The following is a 23,363-nucleotide window of genomic DNA, read 5'->3' on the forward strand; positions in this document are numbered from 1 at the left end:
TAGAATCATCTTTTTTCTTTTCCAAGTCACAAATTCATTTAAGTTTCAAGATAATAAACAGTTTTTTATATTGTGTATATTGTCTGTGATCTATCAAATCCCAGTGGGAGGTTCTGGATTTAGCTATGAATGCTAATAATGAAGCTAAATCTGGGTATACTGCATGGAATAGGCCATACTCATAATGGATCAAACAAAATTAAGTTACTAATTTTTGTCATAATTGCCTTGAGTGCTAGAGGGAAGTAAGATCTAATTAAGTGAGAATGTAGAGTCAGATATAAAGAGATTTAGCTAGACATCTTTCATGCTCCTGATTCTTTGTTATATTGATTTTCATTTTATTGCCTCTGAGTTCTAAGAAAATTCAGTTTCTTCCTGAAATACTTTTTCTTTGTTTAGAATTATTTCTGCTATTATATAATTTCTTAAACTACATAAAAAACAATTCATTTAGCCAATGTCTACTACATGAATATTAATTTAATTTTTCTCTGTTACATCATTATGTGAAAGCTATATAATGTTTAATTTTTCATGTATAAATTAAACTATTACAATTTCAATATTATAAATATCAATAATGGTGTATAATCAAAGATACACATACTTGGTTTAGAAAAAAAAAGCAAAAAATTTTGGAAAGGGAGCTGCATTCTACTTGATCTAAAACACAAATGGGTGAATTTCCTTCTTAAAGCAATGCTACTTTTGTCGCTTACCTATCTACTTTTTAGCATGTGGCTAATATTTCAATCAGGAATGCATAACACTTGTGTTTCAGGTACTAGTGAAGGAAGTGAAGTTCAAATTACTCCTCTGTCTCTGAGAAGCACGGGAGAACAAACATGAATATTTAAGTGTGATAGTCCACCGCTAACTTCTCTAAAATTTCCAGGCTTTCTATCTGTATGAAATTTGTCCAGACGACTCATATTACAAAGCCTTTTTGCTAAAATACCTTCATGGCACTGTATTTTAACATGAGACTGTATCTTTTTAGACTGAGTCAATATAAGAAAAATGAGATACACATAAAACATTTTAGCACTTGTATTACACAGTTTAATATTTTATACTAGGATTTAAACTTAGTACCTTGTGCTCTCTCTCAACTTACTTGCTCAGCCAACATTCTACCACTTGAGTCATGCCGCCAGCCCAGGTTTTTGCTTTATCTTATAGATGGAGTCTTACGGAATATTTTTTTTCCTGCTTCAAACTATGATCCTGCAGATCTCAGACTCTTAGCTAGCTGTGATTTATAAATGTGAGCAAAAATCATTGGGCCTTCATAATCTTTACTTAGGGACTTACCTGATGAATTCATCCTGACCTTTTCTGCAAGGCGTTTTAAAATACATATCTTCTCTGAGTAATTAATGTGTCTTTTGTTAAAAGAAAAGAGGCTACAAAATTATCTTGTTCCTTCTTTTGGTTTATTGTCCAGGAAGATGAAAAATAAATCTGATGCTCACCTGAACCCTAGTGAAGGTCTTCTAATGCACTATGGCATCAATATCATTTAACTAGGTTAACTTTCCACTACACAAATAAGTTAAATTGCATATATGTATATATATATATTTAGTTCTGAGGTATGAACTGAGGGCCTAGGTGCTGTCCATGAGCTTCTTTGTGCTCAAGGCTAGCACTCTACCAATTGAACCACAGCACCACTTCTGGCTTTTTCTGAGTAATTTATTGGAGATAAGAGTCTCACAGACTTTCCTGCTCTGCCTGACTTTGAACTGCAGTACTCAGATCCCAGCCTCCCGAGTAGCTATGACTATAGGCATGAGCCACAGGTGCCTGGCTCACTTTATTATTATTTTTAACTCTTTTATGACATCTAGATAAAGATTCATACATTTCTAATATGTGGCTTTTCATATTTTAAGGTCAGTATTTTTCTAAGTCATTTTATGTGCTTTCTTAAAACATTTTAGGTATGCTTTATAGTCTTTCAATAAAGAAAAATGCTCTACCCCCAAAGTGTTATATTTCTTAAAGATCTTAGAAGGAAAACCAGGTCTTAGGAATGTTGAAAGTAGAGAGATAAGGTTGAACATATGAGTACTTTTAATTCTATATTTAACAAATTCATACAAGAATACCCTTGAAGATGTCTCTGACAAATAGAAGAGAAATATTTTCCCTAAAAATAAAGTACATCAGCCAGAGTGGGTGGCTCACACCTGTAATCCTAGCTACTCAGGAAGCTGAGATCTGTGGATCTTGGCTTGAGGCCATTGGGCAAGACACTCTGTGAGACTATGGCTCAAGTGGTCGAGCACTTTCCTTGATCAAATAGAAGCTTAGGGAAAGAGTCCATCTTTTAGATGTCAGAATTCTTGCAATGCTGAGTTGGGACTCTGGTGTTGGATTGCCACCATTAAATTCTCTTGTGAAAAGTAGGCTTCATTCACCAGACTACTAACCGAATCTATCTGTAGTGATCAAGCTAATTAAATGCCATGTTATGATGAGACTTAAAAATCAAAATTCTGTTTTGTGGGGATTCAATGATTTAAATATGTTACTTAACTCCCACATGTGGAGACAAATGCTTCCAGAAGATCCCAAAGCACCAAAGGGATGTGAGCTAAGAGGCTGCAAGAGCCAAATGCTGTAATGCTAACTACCAGGCCCAGTTGTATGAACCTAGCATCCCTACATGGGAGGCTGAGCCTGGGAGGATCTGGTGCCAGATCTGCCTGGAGAAAAAGACTGTTTAAGACTGTCTCCACATAAGAGGAACTGGATATAATGACATGCATCTGTGATCCTACTGACACTAGGAAGCCTAAAGGTAGACAGATCATAGCTTGGGCCCACACTTGAATGGGAAGCAAGAGCCTATCCTAAAACTAACTAGTGAAAAACAGGGATGGAGGTGTGACTCAATGGTTTCATGCCAGCCTAGCAAGTGAGAAGCCCTGAGTTTAAACCCCAGTTCTGTTTGGGGGTGGGGAGGAAACAGGGGCATATAAGGAGAGGCAGAGAGAGAAAAAAATGTGAAGGAGTGAAGGAGAAGATGATGGAGAAGGAGGAGCAGGAGGAGGAGGAAATGGAGAGGAGGAGAAAAAGGAGGAAGAGGAGGGAGAGGAAGAAGAGAAAGAGAAAAGGGAAGGGGATGGGTAAGAAGAAGTGAGAAGAGACAGAGAGAGACACACACACACACATACACAGAGAAAGATGGAGAAATGTACAAGTGGTCCCCTGATGTATGACTGGAGCTGAAAAGGATGAATTCTTTTGGGATAAGAACTAAGAAAGAAAGGAAAAGGGAGTATGGAGGCAATGTAGGATGTGACAATGAAAAGTTTAGTCACTGTCTATTAATAGATAACAATTATTGAAGCCCTACTATGTTCAAGTTATGCTCAGTATTTGACCTGGTTTATCTCCTTTTTCTCCTCCAGGACTCAGATATTTTTATGTGTTTTATAGGTGAGAAGACTGAGTTTTAGTAATGTCTCACAAATCACACAGCTATCACATAGTAGCTCTGAAACTCATTCCTCATAAGCAACTTTCTTGTTGTGCTGTGGAATTAGGATACTATTCCAACTTGGCTCTCATACAAATATTAATGCCTTTTGACATTAGGCAAGTACTGTTTACTAATTTGAACTGTTGCTTTCTTCTCTGTAAATAGAGACATTTATCAATACCTATTTCATATTGTTATTATAAATCTTTAATTTATGAAGTGAGAAAAGCATGGTGAACAGCAATAAAACTCAATGCAAATTAACTGTCAATTAATTTATTATAAATTAATTGTTGATCAGAGAGAGTCTTAAGTATTTTTCCTCATTATAAGGATCAATTTACCAATAGTCATAAAATCAAATTAGTACTTCATGACCAACATTTCTTTTTGAAAGAAAAGAAATAGAATTAGATGAAATGGAAAAACATAGAAAATAATTAGGATTCATTATATGTAAATAAGAAGGAACACTATTTCATATATTTTAATTTTGGTTATAAATATGTGAGAATGAGTAGGTTCTTAGACAATAAGTAGAGAGGTAAAATGGGGACCATTTATGGGAAATCATACAAAATATAGATAAGCATATGTCTTATGCTTAAGAATGGTATAAAGTACATGTTGACATGATATTGGCTAATGACGGAAAATACAGGATGTGAATAAGTGTTTGTATGATTTTCACTTTACATGCTTTTCAATTTTTCTGTGCTTTATATTTACAGTTCTTGTGGAGAAATGCCACAGAATTGGATTAGTTTGTTTGTAGAAGATTGAGTAGGAAAGCCAGGTGCCAGTAACCCATGCCTGTATTCCTAGCTACTCAGAAGGTGGAGATCTGAAGATCGCAGTTCAAATTTAGCCTGTGTAGAAAGGCTGTGAGACATTTTTTTCTTTCTTTTGTGCTGATCCTGGGGCTTGAAATCAGAACCTGGGCACTATCTCTGGGCTTTTTTGCTCAGGGCTAGCAGTCTTTTTTAGGGGGCATTTTTTCTGGAGGGGGTGGTTGTTGGATAAAGGTGTCTTGTGACTTTCCTCCCAGAGTGACTTCAAACCACAGTTGTCAGATCTCAGCTCCCGAATAGCTAACATTACAGGCATGAGCCATGTGTCCAGCTTGAGCCTCTTTTCTCTAATAAACTAACATAAAACCAATAAGTGAGCTCTGGTTCAAATGTTAGAGTGCTAGCCTTAAACAAAAGAGCTCAGTAACAGCAACCACACCCTAAGTTTAAGCCCTAGGGCCGTTCCCCAACCCCCTAAAAATAAGTAGATTCTGTATTTTCTTCTAGAAGTACAAAATTATAATAACAATCTTTATTTTGAGCCCTGGATATAAAATTATTTTCAATTTGCAACATTTAAATAATAATAATCTAATGTCTGAAGAGCTGTAAAATTAAGAGTTGAATTAAGAACTCATAAAAATTATGCTCAGTATTTTTGAAAAGCCTATATAGACAGGATGTTAGCACTCTAGTTAATGTGATAATATGGATGATAAAATCTTTTTGGCAAAAGTGAAGTGATGTAAATTTTTATATTGAAAGATTTTCCACTCAAAGAAAGTAATGAATGTGTTTAAGCTATTTACTGAGATGTGCTTTTAGTTTAAAGAGGGCATATAACATCTGGGCCTGCTTTGTTGCCTGTTGTGGCCTTTATTGTTTTATTTGGTTTACTGTTGACAGATATGTTTAGCTTAACACTTAAAGTATCCAGTTTGAAGATATAACATCCAGATTGTCTAGAAATAACTTGAAGTTTTATTTTTTTAATTAAAATTACTTTAATTTTTTAAAAACAGAAATTAGGTATGTATTGCTACCTCTAAAAGTTAGTTCTTAGAGATGTATAAACAATTTTTAAGTATAAAGGAATCAGGAGAAACACATTTCAAGTATACACATGTCTATTTTATGGCTCATCAGCAATAAAATTTCATCTTTAATAGTCACTTCAGAGTTGTTCCATAGGTCCTCCTTATTTTGTATTTTGTGGTTGGAGAGGTGAGAAAGGCTCCAGGAAAGAGCATGAAGGATATGCATGCTAATATTCCTTATGGCATTAATTAGCATCTGTAAATTCAGACAAATCACTTGATTGTTCTGGACTTTAGTTTTCTTAGGGAAGGGAGTTGGAATAACTACTTTCTAAGGTGGTTTCACCAGTGAAAACCTCTGTTGCTCAAATGGTAATATGTTCTTGTTGAGTAATTTTGATGAGTGTAACTATGTGTATGCACTTAACAGGGTCCTGAATAAAAAATTATATTTGATTTTTATAAAGGAGTAATGATCTGCAAGTTGTATATGTGAAAGAATAAAATTGAGTGCTACCTTGTATTGACATATCTCATGTGCTCACGGACTGGTGTTCATTAGCTGTAGGATTGGAGGGCTGAATGATGCCACTCACAGGACAGAATCTGAAAAAGTTTGTGTATTTCTGTTCATCACAATGAGTGGGTAACGTCACTGGCATTTCATGCTTAGGGATAAAAAATAGCCTATGTCCTGCAATGGTGGTGTGGTGATCCTGTACTACAAAGAATTTCCCTTCCCCCCCAAACTGGTGAACTAGATTAAAAGATTGAGTTTTAACTTCATAAAACCATCTGAGAATCTGGCAACGAAGGCATATTCTTCCTGCAATTTCCATTACCAAAATGCAAACAATATCTATTCTTAGATGACAACTGGTATTCATGATTCCTGGGAGTGCTGCCTCCAGATCTCTGCACTATATGCTGAGTCTGCAATGAGAAAAGTAGTGGACAAACTTAGCCCTGTTAGTCCAGGGAGCAAGTATAATTTGAAAACATCACAAGAATAATCCCTTGTAAAAGTAACTGGTTTCTTGATGAAAGCAATATTTTTAATGAAATGGATTACAGAAATTTACATCCAATGTAACTAGACTTCCTGTGTGTGCAAATAGATGCTATGATGAAAGCATAAAATACACAGATTCTCTGCTCATCAATAAGAAATGCCATATGTGTAACAGCTCCTTGCAGAATTCTAAGTAATATGAATGCTTCCTATCCCTCCTTGGCCTCCTTCTTCTCTGTACGGCCTTGAGCAGTCTGGGTCAGGCAGGCTTAAGGATAACAACCATTCAGCAAAGAGCTTTTGTAAATCTGAAGTGGACTTTTCTTTAGAATCACTGAAATTATATATTTTTCTTCACATTCTTTTCTCTCACTGTGTGGTTCACTAGTATATGAATTCTTGGACTATTGAATCTATGGAGCTTTCTGACACTGGGAGCATAAAAGGTTTTGTTAAGATAAACCAAGGTCCAGTAAACAGAACCCCAACTGGATGTTTTCCAGGAATGAAAGGGAATCCTTGCAGCATGCATGCACATGTGTGTGCATGTATGTGCACTAGTATTAAGGTTTTATTTTGAGACCAGGAACTCTGGTTTGCTTTTGCTTTTTACTGAAGGCTGGCACTCTACCACTTAAGCCACATCTTGGCTTCTGGGATTTTGCTGGTTAATTTGGCAACAAGAGTCTCATGAATGTCTTCTCTCATATATGTAAGCTAGAACTAATGTACAAACAAACATATACAGGATTATATGCAAGTGTATACAAATGTATTAACCTACAGCTATTAATATAAGTATTCCTTAATAAAACTAATTTACAGTCAATAAAATGAATACTAGAAAAGAGGGACATAAAGGAAAGGTGAGTCAAAGGAGGGGGCTAAAAATGAAGAGAGAAAGGTGTGAGGGAAATGAAGTCATGATATTCAAGGCATATCCTGTGAATCTAAGAAAACTGAGGGATGGCATTGGTTTGGGTTAGGAGAGATGGATTGGGGAGAATAATGAAAGGGAAATGACATTAATATGCATTGTACTTATAAACTCATTTATTGAATGGCAGTTACTTTGTACTACTACTTAAATATCATAAAATTATATTTAAATAAAAAGAGTCTTCCAAAATTTCCTGCCCTGTGGTTGGATTCTAATGATGATCCTCATATCTCAGCTTCTTGAGCAGCTAGTATTACTGGTGTGAGCCACTGGCACTCATTTTTATATGCTTGTTTGGGGGGTTATCTGGGTCTGAAAACCTCTTCAGGCAAGAGAAGTGTGATGGAGATGTCTATTTTTTTCTTATACATTTGGTAAAAATTTAGATCAGATTAGGTTGAAATTATAGAATTAGAAATTGTTCATTGTCCGTCTTAAGCCTAAACAATAGCTCCATGTTAAAGTTGCATGTCATGTTTTCTATGTAGTGACTGTTTGGACTACAGAATCAAAATCTGTTCAGGAAAAAAAAGCTATGGCCATCTCACCACAATCTCAATAAGGAAGATGAGTCCCAGGCAAGGCTTCTGGCTTGTATTTTATAACTTCTCTTGCTTGGAGTCTCCTGAGACAATTAAACTAAATGTTCTCTTATAAGCACATCCTGGTGCTTATTATAAATCAGCTCCTCCAGTGGGAATCTCGAAGGGTACCAATTAATTACTATCTGTGGTAGGATTGAGAAAAGTCACTTATATGTTTTTCTGTGTTCCTTGATATTCTATAATCTACCCTTCTATCCTTAGAAGTTCAACAGAACACTTGCAAAATTGGCTTCAGCTTAACTCTGTCATCTACCCCATATGTTTGGGAATATCACCTTTTCCCTCCTTTCTCTTATTAAATTGATTCCATTTTTTTGGGGGGTCTGTTCATGGGGACTGAACTCTGGGCCTGGGTGCTGTCCCTCAGCTCTTCAGCTCAAGGCTCGCGCTCTACCACTTGAGCCACAGCACCACTTCTGGCTTTTTTTCTTTTTGCTTATGTGGTGCTGGGGAATCGAACCCAGGGCTCATGCATGCAAGGCAAGTGCTCTACCACTGAGCCACCTTCCCAGCCCCCCATTTTTTTCTTAATAAGAAATAGGATACCTGTCATTCTCTGAGGGCAAATAGCCCAATAGCAGCTAACTTTACATTGTTTCTTTGTTTTTTTTTACATTGTTTCTTTTCTTCTTCTTTTTTCTTTTTTTTTTTTATCAGTTATGTGGCCTGGACTCTGGGCCTGGGCACTGTTCCTCAGCTCATCAGCTCAAGGCCAGTGTTCTACCACTTGAGCCACAGTGCGACTTCCGACTTTTTCTGCTTATGTGGTGCTGAGGAATTGAACCCAGGGCCTCATTCATTCAAGGCAAGTACTCTACCACTGAGCTGCCTTCCCCGTCTACATTGTTTCTTTTAAAAAAATATACTGCTGTTTTTACAGTCTTTGAATCTATAGACCATTCATCCTGAGAATCATACTGAATTCAGACTTCTTTCATTTTGATTTTTCAATTAAAGCTAAGATTTTTATCACTAAATAAGGCACTGTGCATTATTTTTCTTAATAATACTCAAGGAGTATACAGGTGTCAACTTTTTATTGTTATGTCAGGACTTATTTAATCTACAAATACATTAGATTAAATCTTTGATTAAATCTTTAAGTCTTTGTGTTACTAAGTTGGTGGAATTTTATTTTTGGTGCCTTTCCTTGTGCTTGAACTCAGGGCCTGGGTGCTATCCCTGAGTTTTCATGCTCAGGGTTAGCACTCTATCACTTGAGCCACAGCTATAGTACTGGCTTTTTGTTGTTAAAGAGTCACAGACTTTTCCTGCCTGCTTGGTCTGGCTTTGAGCTATGATCCTCAGATCTTAGCCTTGTGAATAGTTAGGGTTATAGGCATAAGCCACTGACAAAAGGCAATTTTAAAATATAAATTAGACCTTAAAAATTTGTCACTTCAGCATGTATTTAAATTTGGTAGGGTGGGAAATTGTTTTCCTGCATGTAGTATTACTTTTACAAATAGTTCATGAAAATATATTATCATAAGTATAGATTTTGTACATAGGGAAGACTAAATGCCATCTTCAATTCATAAGTCACACTAATAGAAGTGATTGTTGAGTATGAAATAGTTTTCCAAACAATTTATTTTGTGGGAAGAATATATCTAATTCTAAAGAATTTATTCAAAATCTACTTACTTTATTTTATATTTCTAGAATCATTACTTTTCCAAAACTGTTTTGTTTGGGTATGCTGGTATAGGCCATGAAGTCAGGGCCTGGAAATCTGGCTTTCTTGCTTACAGCTGGTACTCTGCTATTTGAGTCATGCCTGCAGCTCAGATTTTTTCTAGTTAATTGGAGCTATTATCCCATGAACCTTTCTGCCTGAGCTGTCTTTGAACCACTGTACTCCAAGTCTCAGCACCCTGAGTAGCTAGGATTATAGGTGAGAGCCACTAGCCCTGGTCTAAAACTTATTTTTACTGTACATGAAAGAATAAATGAAAGATTATTAGACTTTGCCAGAGAACCATACAGACATCCAGGTACAGAGAACAAAGAAAGGTTTATTGCCAGGAAAGGGGGCCAGCAAGACTCCTTCTCACAGCGGCCTGGTACCGGGACTTTTCACAACTTGTCACAACTCAAAAGAAAGGTGGCACTGGGAGATGGACTGAAAGGACAGATGGTCACCATCGGAGTCTCACGTCCACTTACCCCTTGCAGATGAAGGCCGGTGAATTGGATGTAGGAGAGCGCTCAGGGGCAGAAGGAGGCTTGTGGTGGTTGGGTCCCTTTGGCAAAAGTCCAGGCCACTGGGGTCGTGATTTAGAAATGAGAGAACAACTACTTCAGAGACTGTGGAGAACGAAGCCTCTAAGGAGGGCAGCTAAGAGAGGGGAAGAGCAAGTTCAACAAGAGAGGAACTTGTTTCTGGCCAATGCACCACTGAAAGATTTAAAAAAGATTATTAGGCTTTGCCAGAGAACCACACAGACACCCAGGTACAGAGAACAAAGAAAGGTTTGCAGACATCCAGATACAGAGAACAAAGAAAGGTTTATTGCCAGGAAAGGGGGCCAGTAAGACTATTTCTCACCAGGGAGAAGCAAGAAGAAGAACTGGCTATTGTCTGAGGTGACCTAGGAGGTTTAGGAGATTTAGGAGGAACTAGAAGGGGCTAGGAGGTGGAGACCCTGGTGTGGATGTGTGGGCTAGGGGCTTCATCATGGTGGACTAGGATTTATGGCTGTTGTCCTAATGGTAAATAAGGGGCCCTGCAGCTGCCCAGACCTGAAGGTCACTCTAAGGGGCTCTTGTTGCCTTATATGGTGGTAGGTAGCTGCCCCAGAGAAGTGCCATCCCAAGGGGTTGGAGGCTGATTATTTACTGTCTTTACTACATGGGCCTAGTGTTGCCTAGGAAGGGAGCTTGCTAAGCAATGGAGAGGGGAAAGAGTGGAGTAAGCTATGGGAAGGGAGCTCATTTCGCTAACAGTACACATATAATTGTATTTATAGGATGATATATAACTTTTTATAATACTGAGGATTGAACTCAGCTCCTTGCACATGCTAGATAAGTGACCTATCACTTGATCTACACTACAGCCCCCAAAGTGTAATTTTTAACAAAGCAAGAAAATCTTTTTTTTTTATTGTGAAACTACCATACAGAGGAGTTACAATTACATGGGCAAGATAACGAGTACATTTCTTATCAAGCATTGTTGTCTCCTCTTTGTTTCCCCTTCCCATCCCTTCCCATACTCATCCTCTCTCCCCACATTTCATTGTTGCAATGGGTCCACTTGTATCCCTAGTTAAACGATTTGTTTTTTCCCTTCCCTTGCACAAATTATACCAACATTTGAATAATTATCCTGGGGTTCATTCCCCTAACATCAACTTATCTGACCTTTTCTGCTTGACTCAGACATATACTAGATATTGCAAATAAGGGAAACCATGGGACCTATGTTTCTTTGGGCCTGGCTTATTTCACTTAATATAATTTTTTCCAAGTCTTTCCATTTCTTTACTATCTTCCTATTTAACTTTTGTAAGAAAAACAAAGAAAATTTATCATGTACCTAAAGGAAAGGAAGTAGTAAACTCCATTAATATCCTTAAGTATGCTGTTAATATCAAGCTTCAACTTACATTATTTTATAGTTTGAGTTACTTTTTTAAGCTAACACCTTTGACATTGCTTGCAATAATATGAATGATATTGAATCCATTTAATCTAAATAGTCCCCAATGCACTGTAGATTGTCCTTCAATTCAGTACACAATAATTATACACTGTTCTCTCCAGCTTCTTTTTTAACTCTTCATATTCTGTAAAAATATAGAGAAGTAAGTTTGATATTAACCCTTGAGAAATTTCATGCAAAATGTAAAAGCAAAAAAAAAGAGGAAAATACTCCTTAAACACTGCTTTGATCAGCATATAATCATGAGAAGACAGAGGAGGGAAGAAGAGGATTCTGCTCATGGTGGCCACTGGGTAAATCTGAGGAACAGCGAGAGCTCTTTCTGTGCAGTGCTTTTATTATCTCTCTGTTTGCCATTTCATCCTCAGCTGTTTAATTTAGCAACATTCCAGGGAGTCTCCTTAGTTTCCCTGACATAGGCCTGCAACTGGGGCTTGAAGACTCAGGGGAACTGCTTTTTGACACAGGGCAGGACAAATAAAGTTGGCTGTGCAGCCAATGGTCCAGAGGTGTGGGGAGACAGACTTCCTCCAGAGTAAGGTAAGCCCTTTGTAAATCTGAGCCTGGTTGAGGGCTCCAGAGTTAGAGGTTGCCAAGGGCAGGGTTCCACACATCTGGGATGACAGCTTAGAAAATGTGCGGGAGGAGGTTACAGAAACTTCCTCAGACATTTGCTCATGGCTGAGGGGTGCTGCATCTGGCACCTTGCTCGTGAGGTGGATTTTCAGGTCTGAACAGGACATTGGTGGCTCCTGAGGGTTAGTACTTAAATGTTCAGCAAATAATATTCTGACTAAATCATCAGGGTGGTTTAATTCTTAGTGCTGTTTTCTACTTATTTGATGTACAAGGATTTTCTTACTCTCTTAGAAATAGATACCAGGAAAATAAAATTATATGGCACTGTTTTGTGGAAATACCAAGCAATTAGTATATGATAATATTTATGAGCTGTATTATTAATACAAAGTGTTGAAATAGTCCAGAAAGAGTAAATGACATGTAAAGGTCATAGCACTGTGTACCTGGGGGAGTGGGAGCTAGAGAGAAGGGAGAGCAAGAGAGGAATTATGCATGGGTACGTTCAGGTAGAATGTGATGAAATTATGGGTGATAGTACAAATTAGCCTGGAAGTGCTGAATTACTGTGAGTGATGCTATTTGTCAAGATTGTCAGGATGGAGATTCTGTGACTGCTTGAGAAATTCAAGATTGATTCCTGATACTAATGTTGACTCATAAAATGTAACAGGCTGTTTACAGACTTTCAGCAGATTGGGAAGGTTTCTGAGCAATTGATCCCAAAGGATCAGGTTCTAGGTTCTGATCTGAAATAACAGTCTGTTAGATGCTTTATTCGAGCTGGTGTATCTTTACCTTATTAAATTTCCAGGTCATTCTCTTTAGCATGTGGTCATGTGTGAGCAAATTTGTATTCTTTCCGAGAGATTGGATTTTATGCTATAACTGATTTCAGTATGAATCATGGAATAGAGAGAGGAAGGATGAATGAAGGGAACTGGGAAAATTAAGGGGATGGGTAGGGTTGAGAAAGACTGGGATGAATGAAAGAGTGATATTAATCAAGATATAGTATATATAATCATAAACTTGTATGTTGAATTGAATCACTCTGTACAACTCCTTGAAGACAATAATAGCAATTTAAATACCATATATTTGTATTCTAAAACAAATTATGGAACTACATGAGGCTTTTACATTTAACTGCTGTATGTCAGCAGTCCAACTATAAAATAATGTTTGGGAGCATTAGGGAAGCTGTTGTTAATCTAATAGCCTTGGCTCCATTAGAACAATAAATTTACATGTGGCATTTTTTGTTGTGGTAGATGTCCATTAAAACCGAATACCTTATTTGAAAAAAGTTTTATCTTTTCTTCTCAAAGCAAACAGACTAAAACCCCAGATATTATATTTCATGGCATCATAAAAGTCTTGATAATTTTATCAATCATCAGTGAATTTTTCTCCCTAGTGACCAACCAATACAATTTTTAAAATCTCAGATTTTTAAATCTGCATGTGTATAGACCAACTAAAGTGCTGTCTTCTGAAAGCCCCAATTTATCTTTTGTTAATAGGTGCATTTAGTTTAATACATTCTTCTTATACAAGCAAGTTTCTTCCTGTGACTTGTATTTATACAGGTTAGTAAAAACCTCAATTATTTTAGAATTGTTCTTCATCCTCTTGAAAGCTTTGACCATCAGGCATGATATTAAATGTCATATAATTTATAACATAAAATTAATGTTTTCTTAGACCAACTTTAAAGTAATACGTTTTTCATAATTAATGTCTGGTTTTAAATTATATTTTTGTTTAACTCATTGATAGAAAGCTTGGTAAATTCTTCCATTTAAAATAAGCCCTGAGAAAATAACTTTTGTTCTCTCTCATTTTCTCTGCTAATTTTTGTTTGACTTTAAATATCCATTTCAGAAAGTCTGATTACAAAAATAAGTTATGGAAAGTAGCTTCTTCTGCTATTAATTGCCACTTACTGTTCTGTTTACTCATTTTTCTTAATAAATCAGCTAGATTCTATTTCATAACAAATGTTATCTAGAAATCCAAGACTGTTAGGGGCTACTCAGACCAACATAGCCACGTAGAAATCAAGCTGAAGGGAAAGATGATGCAGAATGTGGTCCTAAGAGAGGTTCAGAGGGGGCTGGATACCTACTGGGGCCTAGAATTGATATTTTTCATCTAGACTTTGGTCCTGAATCTCAACTTGTTCCTTGGCCGAAGGAAGGTTGTCTGGCCAGTACACACTGCCAACCAGAAATCCAAGAACCTTGCCTTTTGATAAGAACCTCTACTGACTCCGGGTTTCAGTGCTGCTGTCTTAAAGTATAGCCTCAAGTTTCCCCAGAAGTTTCAGCTGCTTCATGAATTGTAATGAAGCTCAAGCTGTACTGAGTAGGTAGGTGACAGCTGTGAGCCAGGAACCACATCCACCGCTCACTCACTTCTGCTCTAATGCAAATATTAGGCCTCTTCCTATTTAAAGTTCAGTGTCTGGTTTCTAACCACTTTCTCTAACCACTTTTTTCTTTCCATTTTCCTCCCTGCATTTTACCTTCACTACTGTCTTAGTTTCTTGCTTTATTTTACTCAGAAACATTATCATATTTATTTCCTATAAGTACCAAACTTTCATATAATCTTTTTTGTCCTGTGTTCCTTCTCATTACTATTGGCCATGGTGTTCACATGGTCCCTCCTCTTATCCAGTTACACATTTCCTGGATGTACTTCAAAGACTATTCATTAGTTTTGGTCTGTTAGGATCCTCCGAAGCTGCTAAGTATTCTACTTTAATTGCTTGAACTGTTGGATATTGTTATTACCTCCTCCCTTCTTTTTCTATCCTCATAAAGCTCTTTCAAAAACTGATTTGGAAAATAAACCCATTTGTTTCTACATTTGAGAGTCACTTCTTTTCTGACATCCATTTAAATATTACCACAAATAGAGTTAAACACATTTCATAGTGCAAATGTTAATTATTGTCCCTGAGATTTATTGTTGAGGGTCATCTTTCAGGATGATAAGACATTTTAAGTTTGTATTTTACCTTTTAGCTTTTTAGTACAATAATTTGAATTATAAAAATGTTCACAATGGCATTTATGGGCTTTAAAAAATATTAGCATCTGGGGCTTGGAATGTGGCTTAGTGGTAGAGTGTTTACCTAGCATGTATGAAGCCCTGGGTTTGATTCCTAAGTACCATATAAACAAAAAATAAAGCAAAGAAGTAAAATTAAAAGAGGAAAAAAGAAACATTAAAATATTAGCACCTTAAGATTATTGCAATCAGGATGCTTTATATTTCCTTCAAATTCTGTCATTTCTCCTATCAGTGCTCTTTTCTTCTAGTCTATATGACAAACAAAAATCATAACAAGGGATTTAGTTCTTGTGTCTCTTGCTTTCTCCAGTTTGAGATAGTTCCTCTTTTTTATAAGATCTTGACACTTGTAAAGGGCGATGAGTAGTAACTTCGATGAATGTCTTTCACTGTGGGCTTTCTACTGTCTTCTGACTAAGTTCATCTTGGGCATATCTTGACAAAAGTGCCATAGAGTAATACTATACCCTTCAATGCATTTTATCAGAAAGTATGAGAGTCAAGTTGTGCCATTCCAGTGGTGTTGTCTTCAGTTCCTCAATTGCGGTCTGCCAAATTTCTATAAAATAGCTCATTTCCTTTTGGCAGTTAGTAAGCATCATGTGGAGGGTTACTTAGAGTCTGCATTTAAATGTTCAGTTTCTCATAATACTTTCAGCCACAAGTTTCTGTGCTCCATCCTCCACTCTCCATTGAAACCATTGTCACTTTGGTTTTGTCAAATGGTAAATTTTATTTTTTGTCATTCCATCTACATTTGTTAGTTCTAATTCTTCTCTAAGATATAGTTTTCTTTTCTTTTTTTTCGGTCGGTCGTGGGGCTTGAACTCTGGGCTTGGGTGCTGTCCCTGTGCTCTTCAGCTCAAGGCGAGCGCTCTACCGCTTGAGCCACAGCGCCACTTCCGGTTTTCTAGTGGTTTATTGGAGATAAGAGTCTCAAGGACTTTTTCCTGCCTGGGCTGCTTTGGACTGTGATCCTCAGATCTCAGCCTCCTGAGTAGCAAGGATTACAGGTGTGAGCCACCGGTGCCTGGTTAAAGCCTCATATTTCTAATATATTTGCCGGCTACTGTACAACTTGAGCGAGAATGTTGTGTATAATTTGAAAAATATGAATAGAAACTACATATCATTCTACTAGAAAATTTTAACTGTCCTTAAAAAGATAAATCTGCAAAAATTAGCTTAAGACCTAATATACCTAATAATCTAATTTTGTTTTTTTTTTTTTCAAGCCTCTATTTATCTCTCCTGCTCATTGTTGTTTCTAGTTTCGATTTTCCCATTCATACCCTGGTTTTATCTTTTAAAGTCTAGACTGAAGACTAAAGCAGCCTCAAATTACAAGGACAGAAATTATGTATAATTTTATATGCTCACTTTTGGTTTCTTCCTTTTGTGCCCACACCAGGGCTTGAACTCAGGATTTTGGGCTTCTTGTTCATGGTTAATGTTTTACTATTTAACCCACACATCCAACCTGGCATTTTGGTGATGGAGTATCACCAGCTGTTCTGCCCAAATTTGAACCTTGATCCTCTGGTCTCAGCCTCCTAAATAGATACATTACAGGTGTGAGTCACTGACGCTGGGGTTATGCCACAGTTCTGATGTTACTAACATAATATGATTTTTCTCAACTAATTCTGAATAGGAGATATTCCAAAACAATAAGGAACTTATTTCTATCATAGTATATTTTTCAGTATGTATGTGTGTGTGCTTCATTCATATTTGATAGAAAAAAATAAACTAGACAAACAAGCAAAACATAAGGACAAACATAAAACAAAGCAAGCCAAAAGAACCGACATTCAGGGAACCACATCAATTATTAGTCAGCCAAACCTTCATGGTTGAGGTGCCAGTAACACTTGATATTAGCAACTTCCTCCCCAAGAAGACCCTCCTCTGCCAAGGAGCCCTGGTGTTTCCCATATTCCTTCCTGCAACAATTTCAGGGTGAGGTCTTTGATCCATTTGAAATTGATTTAGGTGCAGGGTGATATAAAAGGATCTGGCTTCAGTTTTCTGCATGTGTATGGCCAGTTCTGCCAGTACCATTTTTTGAAGAGGCTATCTTTCTTCCCTCCTGCATTTTTGGCTCCTTTATCAAATATAAGTCTGAGGGTTCATTTATAGATCTTAAGTCCTATTCCATTGTTCTTCAGGTCTGTTCTTGTGCCAGAACCAAACTGTCTGGTTTTTTTATTATTATTATAGCTTTGTAATAGAGTTATAGAGTTTGAAGTTTGGTATTGATATTCCACCAGCACTGTCTATTTGCTAAGGATCATTTTTGCTATTCTGGGTCCTTTATTATTCCATATGGATTTTTTTTAAGTTCACAAAAAGCTTTACAATATCTGTTTTCCCTGTTGATCATCAAGGCTTTATGGTAAGACAATAAAAGTTTTGTCACATCAGTTGGGCATTACTCAAAAACAACAGACAATCTACAAATAAGAACACTTAGCAAAATACACTGTAGAACACATCTCAATATATCTATCCTAAAATTAGACTTTAAAAGGCATCATAAAGCAAAAACCAAATAAGCTGTTTAACACTGACAAGCCTATCAGAATGCTGCCAATGGCAAGCTATAAGCAGCTTTAAATGCTTGTGCCTGCACTGAAATATATGTTAGTAAACATTTAATAATTTCAATAAAGTGAACAACTCCTCTGCCTATGGTAGTGTCTCAAATTTTACTTTTAAAAATCTTGTAAAAAAATCTTGATTAAAGGAACTGAATTGTGGGAATAGAATAGTTAAGGGAAAGAAAAAACACTGAGAGGATAAAATAAAATCAACATCAGTACCTTCCTGATCTTTCTAAAGTGAGCAACACATCACTATTCACACTGAAGAAATAGCAGAGATAATATATGGGACTTTTATTGGGCTTATACCTTATAAATGTTGGATAAGTCAAGAAGTTAGATCTCAACCAGAAGAAAATTAAGGTGGGCTTAGAAACTTCTATGGCCTTCATGGAAACTTGTAAAATGGTTTAACATATTTTGAAGCACCCATCATAAACTCCATTAAAATTATTTATACTGCTATTTCCACGTTCAATATAATCTTTAGGTACTTTTAGATGAGGGCAACAATAAAGGGCATAGAAATAAGGCCAGAACTGAAGTGAGCATATGGTAGAAATGGAAAAAGGATGGGAGGTTAAGCAATTGGGCTGTAATAACAAACATGATTGTTAAAGTTTCCATACTAACTAATACTACAAATTTTTATTTTGGCTCAACGCACAGGGCTGCTGAAAATGGCCAGGAAATGGGTGGAATATTCTAATGGTCCCAATTAAATTCTTAACTAACTTGTGATTTGGTTGGCTCACTCATGAAGAACTGGGTACACACACAGACTGCTTGCTAGCTTACTAATTCTCCTTTGTTTTTTTAAGAACAGTTTTGACGGTTAAGAGACATTTAAAAGTCAGCAGAACAAATAGAGACTAATAAAAGAATAATTTGCAAATGGTTTAAACATGAATATGTGATCACTTTTTTTAAAGTATGGGCCTATGAAAATGTTAAACTCCAATCTCCTATATATGCTGAGCTTTTCCATAGAAAGTTATTTCAGTAATTACATCTTTAAAATACTCATCTTCCACCTCAAATTGCTTTCTTTTATTCTTACTGGATGATGTTTAAAGTTTGATCAGCTAGAGTACTCCAAACTTCCATGAATATTTTAAGAAAAAACACTAAGTTATTTGAGAAAAAAATTTTAAGGTATGTTTTAGAGGGCTTAAATATGTTTTGTTGCTGAATAAGAACTGTTTTCAAAGCAAACACACACTAAGATATCAGGGTACTTATTAGGATGGTATCCTCGACTTGCTAAAGACCTAACAGAAGAGTCTATAAAAAAAAACAAAATCCACATTTGGGCATTTACCCGAATGATCACAAACAAGACCATACTAAAGCTACCAGCACAACTATGTTTATTGCAGCATTATCTACCATAGCTAAGATATAGAAAACCAACCCAGATGCCCTCAGTAGATGAATGGATCAAGAAAATGTGGTATATATACACAATGGAATTCTATGCCTCCATCAGAAAGAATGGCATTGCCCCATTTGTTAGGAAATGGAAAGACTTGGAAAAAATTATATTAAGTGAAGTAAGCCAGGCCCAAAGAAACATAGGTCCCATGGTTTCCCTTATTTGCAATAACTAGTATATGTCTGAGTCAAGCAGAAAAGGTCAGATAAGTTGATGTTAGGTGAAATGAACCCTAAGATATGTATTCAAATGTTTTAGTTTTCATGCAATTGTTTCTAACATATTTATAAGATGATTTCTTTGTTGCTTTGTATGTCCTTCCCCCACGGTATAACCCCTGCTTTCACTGTATTTGATGTTGATATAATTTGTGGAGGGGAAGCGAAAAAACAAATCATTTAAATAGGGATACAGGTGGACCCATTGCAACAATGAGATGTACAAATCGTTATGTTGAAAAACGAACTTTACAACTTTGGCAGGGGGTGTGGAGGGGAGGGGAGGGGAGGGAATCTGGGGGAGGGCGGAGATAGGAAGGGATGGAAAGGGAAAACAAAGGAGGAGGCAACAATGCTTGATAAGAAATCTACTCGTTATCTTGCCCATGTAACTGTAACTCCTCTGTATGGTATTTTCACAATAAAAAAATAATCACAACTCAGAATGCTAACGGTTTTCACATGATGATCTCTGCTACAAGAATGCAAAAGACTATACTTATTTAAGTGGAATGATCTCTACCTATAAAAAACATTCAAATGACTAAATCACCATATGCCATGGAAGACAGTAGAATAGGAGTAAGTACAAAGAGATGCTCTCCAGGATTGTTTTTCCAAAGCTTAGCAAATTAACCATCATTTTTTTTTTTTTTTTTGCGGGGGGAGTGGCTGGGGGAGTATGGATTAAGTGACTTTATGTTTAGAAAAAATTATAATTAAAGTATCTTTCAAACACTATTTTAGACATTTACCTGAATTGGAATATGGCCAAATAAAGTATTACTCTTCATCAAAAATGTTCCGTACATTAAGGATTTACACAGTTTTAGAGGTGGAGGAGGGAAGGTGGTTATATCTAGAAACATTTTTTTATATATTTATTTTGCCTGAACACTAATTTTTCTAAAAATGCTGTCCAAAATCTTGAGCAGAATTATCATACTCTGAAATGAAAAGCTTCAATTCTTCAACACACCACTCACCTATTTCATGTAAATTCTGCCTCAGTGCAAACTGTATTGACTATTCTAATGAAGGATCTTTTTCAATCAGCATTTTTCACCACCATCCCGAAAGTTTCACAGTCTTGCCAGTAAACCTGTTCAATCTCTTTTGTTTTTTGATGCTATTGCTTTAGAGGGACTGCCTATCTGACTGTCTTCAAATAATTCTATCCCGTCCGTTGTATTCGACTCAGGTTCCTCCGGCTGGTCAATGAATAATGGTGCAGCAGGTACTGTCTCGAACTCAGAAATTTCAGGCAAATTACTCTCATCTGACTTCTCTAACTTTTCTGCAGCCCACTTGCTTGCAGCCTCAGCCAGTTCCTCTTCGGTGAACCTAGTGGGTTTGTCTAACACCTTTGATGAAGGAACTGCTGAAGAGCTTGAAGGTGAAGTGTCTCGTGATATTTTCAGAGACTGAACAGATCTCTCTTTACTTCTATGTTGAGACTGGTGGAATGAATACGTTTTGCTCCGTTCTGGAGAGTAGCCCTTGCTGCTGACACTGGAGCCAGATCTGCTGTGTGCAGAGTCCTTTCGACCTCTAGGTGACTGAAAAATAGAGGCTCCCTTTTATGGGGAGAAAGGTCCCTTGAATAATGGGAAGAGTAGAAACTTTTTCTTCGAAAACCATCTCTGCTGTCCCTCATAGCGGCTGGAGAGTAGACAGGAAAGAAACAAGAACCCATATGGATTTTTTTATTGCTTCCTCTGTATCATTGATTTTGATGGATATTGCATTGAATTTGTAGATAGCTTTGAGAAGGACTGCCATTTTCATGATGTTAATCTTTCCAGTTCAGGAGCATGAAAATATTTTCCATTTCCTTAAATGGGCTTTAATTTTTTTCCAGCTTATTAAGGCTTTTATCAAAAAGGTCCTTCACATCTTTGGTTAAGTTAATTCCTAGAGTTTTTTTAGGCTATTACAAATGGAGCTGCTTTCCTGATTTCAGTCTTGCTCTTCTCATCATTGACATACAGAAAAGCTACTGATTTTGTGGATTTATTTTACTTTATTTTATTTTTTTAAATATTTTTATTGTGAAAAAACTGTACAGAGGGGTTACAATTACATGGGCAAGATAATGAGTACATTTCTTATCAGCATTGTAGCCTCCTCCTTTGTTTCCCCTTCCCATCCTCCCCGCTCCCCTCCCCACCAAAGTTGTAAAGTTCGTTTTCGACCTAACACCTTGTACATCTCATTGTTGCAATGGGTCCACCTGTATCCCTATTTAGACGATTTGTTTTTCCCCTTCCCCTCCGCAAATTATACCGTCATCAAATACAGTGAAAGCAGGGGTTATACCGTGGGGGAGGGACCTACAAAGCAACAAAGAAATAATCTTATAAATATGTTAGAAACAATCGCATGAAAGAAAAAAAAAAGACATTTGAATACATATCTTAGGGTTCATTTCCCTAACGTCACCTTATCTGACCTTTTCTGCTTGACTCAGACATATACTAGTTATTGCAAATAAGGGAAATCATGGGACCTATGTTTCTTGGGGCCTGGCTTACTTTACTTAATATAAAATTTTTCCAAGTCTTTCCCTTTCCTAGCAAATGGGGCAATGTCATTCTTTCTGATGGAGGCATAGAATTCCATTGTGTATATATATGATTTTGTGGATTAATTTTATACCTTGCTATTTTGCCAAAGTTTCAAATCAGCTCAAGTAACTTGGGAGAGGAATCTATAGGGTTCCTTAAATGCAGGATCATATCTTCAAAGGGGGAGAATTTTACTTCTTCTTTTCCTACTTGGATCCCCTTTGTTTGTTTTTTGCCTTACTACTCTAGCTAGGAATTTCGGTACCATATTGAAGAGAAGTGGAGAGAGTGTACGTCCCAGTCTCCTTCATGATTGATTAGACATTTCATCATTAAGTATAAATGCTGGCTTTAAGTTTGTCATATACAACCTTCATTATACTGAGGGATGTTCCATGGATGCCTAGCTTCTCCAGAGCTTTTATTATAAAGGGGTGTTGGATCTTGTCAAATGTTTTTTCTGCATCTATTGAGATGATCATGTCCTTGCTTCTCCTGATGTGTTGAATTACATTAATTGACTTGTGTATATTGAACTAGCTTTGCAACCCTAGATATAGTGTATGGGTTTTTTTTTTGTCAGTTGTTGAATTTGGTTGGCCAGAATTCTATTGAGAAGTTTTGTATCGATGTTCATCAAAGAGATGGGTCTAAGTTCTTTCTTTGATGAGTACCTGTCTGGTTTGGGGATGAGGGTTATTCTGGTTCATAGAATGAGTTTGGTAGTGAACTTTCCCTTCCTAGTTCATTGATGAGTTTGAGGAGTATGGGAGTGAGTTCTCTTCTGAAGGCCTTACAGATTTTGGCTGTAAATCCATCCGGTCCTGGGCTTTTTTTTTAGATGGGAGGTTTTTATTGCTATTTCTGTTTCATAACTTGTTATGGGTCTATGTAATTGGTTTAAATCTGCTTCACTTAGTTTGGGTATATCAATATTCTCTAGGAATTCTTCCATTTCATCCAGATCCTCCAACTTTTTAGTATAAAGGTTTGCAAAGTATTCTCTTACAATTTTCTGAATCTTGATTTTTTTCTGTTGTGATGTTCCCATTTTCATTTCTACTTTTAGTTTTTCAGATGTGTTCTCTTCTTTTTTTGGTCAGGTTTGCTAAGGATCTATCTATTTTGTTAATTTTTCAAAGAACCAACTCTCTATTTTCTTAATGTAAGGCATTTTCAAGTCTTGCTTCCAGTAGAAGCTATGTGCTAAAATCTGTCAGAATATAAAGGTTGTAGATTATTTATTGGAATTTTAATATTTATCATCTATGTGACTTTTGGTCTCACTAATCTCTCTTGATCTCAGTTCCTCCTTCTGCAGAT

The 23,363-nt window shown here is 36.6% G+C and overlaps 1 protein-coding gene and 1 pseudogene across 1 annotated transcript in view; one reads left to right on the forward strand and one right to left on the reverse strand.

Annotated features, from left to right (window-relative positions):
• Nucleotides 1–23,363, forward strand: part of Arhgap24 (Rho GTPase activating protein 24) — a 470,617-nt gene that overhangs the window by 4,098 nt on the left and 443,156 nt on the right. The window lies entirely within an intron of this gene.
• Nucleotides 20,352–21,130, reverse strand: LOC122097810 (annotated as a pseudogene).

This window comes from Dipodomys spectabilis, unplaced genomic scaffold (assembly GCF_019054845.1).
Source record: "Dipodomys spectabilis isolate Male_0828 unplaced genomic scaffold, ASM1905484v1 ptg000436l, whole genome shotgun sequence".
Lineage (NCBI taxonomy): Eukaryota > Metazoa > Chordata > Mammalia > Rodentia > Heteromyidae > Dipodomys > Dipodomys spectabilis.